Source organism: Artibeus jamaicensis, unplaced genomic scaffold, assembly GCF_021234435.1.
Source record: "Artibeus jamaicensis isolate MK-2021 breed Jamaican fruit bat unplaced genomic scaffold, CSHL_Jam_final scaffold_461, whole genome shotgun sequence".
NCBI lineage: Eukaryota > Metazoa > Chordata > Mammalia > Chiroptera > Phyllostomidae > Artibeus > Artibeus jamaicensis.
Genome location: NW_026522045.1, coordinates 8,967,315 through 8,969,530, shown reverse-complemented (window position 1 = coordinate 8,969,530; position 2,216 = coordinate 8,967,315).

Here is a 2,216-nt window from a genome sequence, read left to right as displayed (position 1 = left end):
CTAGCTGTCCTTTTAGCTTGCTTTTGTTTTAGATGTGGTTGTTAATAACTGTGAGTTTGCTGTGCTTTCACCGTTCATCTCTTTTATATTCTTTTTCTTAGATAAGTCCCTTTAACATTTCATATAATAAGAGCTTGGTGATGATGAACTCCTTGAACTTGACCTTATTTGAGAAGCACTTTATCTGCCCTTCCATTCTAAATGAAAGTTTTGCTGGATAGAGCAATCTTGGTTGTAGGTCTTTGGATTTCATGACTTGGAATACCTCTTTCTAGCCCCTTCTTGCCTGGAAGGTCTCTTTTGAGAAATCAGCTGACAGTCTGATGGGCACTCCTTTGTAGGTGACTGTCCCCTTAGCTCTTGCTGCTTCTAGGATTCTCTCCTTCATTTTAATCTTGGCTAATGTAATTATGATGTGCCTTGGTGTGTTTCTTCTTTGGGCTAACTTCTTTGGGACTCTCTGAGCTTCCTGGATTTCCTGGAAGTCTAATTCCTTTGCCAGATTGGGGAAATTCTCCTTTATTATTTATTCAAATAAGTTTTCCACTGGTGGCTGTGCCTTTCCCCCTTCTGGTACCCCTATAATTTGGATGTTGGAATGTTTAAAGATGTCCTGGAGGTTCCTAAGTCTATCCTCATTTTTTTGAATTCTTGTTTCTTCATTCTTTTCTGGTTGGTCATTTTTATCCTCCTTCTGGTCCACTCCTTTGATTTGAGTCCCAGTTTCCTTTCCATTACTATTGGTTTCCTGTGCATTGCCATTCATTGCAATTAGTTTAGCCTTTATTTGTTCCTCTAATTTGTGGCTAAAATCAACCAGTTCTGTGAGCATCCTGATCACCAGTGTTTTGAACTGTGCATCTGAAAGTTTGGCTATTTCTTCATCACTTAGATTTATGGGGTCTGGGGCTTTGAGATCTTCTTGAACAATTTTTGGTCTGTCTGCGCCCATTAAGTATGAGGAACAGAGCCTTAGGGGCGGGGCGGGGCCTCCAGGGCAGGGTCGCTGGGTTGTGATGCTGTATGTGGTGGCGGGGCCAGAGTGGGGAAATGGCGTCCCTCTCTCCTGCTTCCTGCTTCTGGGTGAGGAGTGAAGCCTTAGGTGTTCACCAGGGCAGGGTCGCTCAGGTTGCTGGGTTGTGATGCTGTATGTGGGGCCTCGCCGTCTATCTGCTCAGGAATGCGCCAGCACAGTCAACCCACTGCCCTTCACCCTCGCCGGATCTGCCAGTCGCTCACTGAGTTGTGCTCACTAGGTTCCTCACTGGGTCAGCCCTTTGCAAACCCACGCCTGGGATCTGCGCGCCTGAGTCCGTCTGACCGAGTTTTCCTGTGCAACCCCTCTCCGCCAGCTGCTGGTTTCGACCCTCTTACTGGTCAGGCTGAAGAATTCGTTGTTATCGGACTTCCGAAAAGTTCAATTTTCTGTGTTCTGACTATGTTTTCTGTTGCTAATATTTTGTTGTCTATAAACTTGGTTGTGTGAGAAAGCACGGCGTCTCCACCTATGCCTCTATCTTGGTGGAAGTCCTCTCTTCTTCCTTTTAACGCAAGCCCTTTAACATTTGTTGCAGCACTGGCTTGGTATTAACAAACTTCTTTCTTGTCTGGGAAGCTTCTTATTTCTCCTTTGATTTTAAATGTTAGCCTTGCTGGGTAAAGTAGCCTTGGTTGTAGTTCTTTGCTGTTCATCACCTTAAACATTTTACACCACTCTCTTCTAGCCTGAAATGTTTCTGTTGAGAAATCAGATGACAGTCTAATTGGTGCTCCCTTGTATGTAACTACCTGCTTTTCTCTTGCATCTTTTAGGATTCTCTCCTTGTCATTAAGCCTTGTCATTTTAATTATTATGTGTCTCATTGTAGACCTGTTTGGGTCCAACTTGTTTGGGACTCTCTGTTCTTCCTGGATTTTTTTATATTTTTCCTGCTCCAGATTAGGGAAGTTTTCTGTCATTATTTCTTCAAATAGGTTCTTGATTTCTTGCTCACTCTCTTCTTCTGGTATTCCCATGATGTGGTTCCTTCTTTCTCTCTGCTGCATAAAATTCCATGGTGTATATGTACCACAATTTTTGGATCCATTCATTTACTGATGGGCACCTAGGTTGCTTCCAACTCTTGGCTATTGTAAATTGTGCTGCTATGAACATTGTGGTGCATAGGTTCTTTGAAATTGATGTTTTAGGATTCTTGGGGTATAATCCTAGCAGT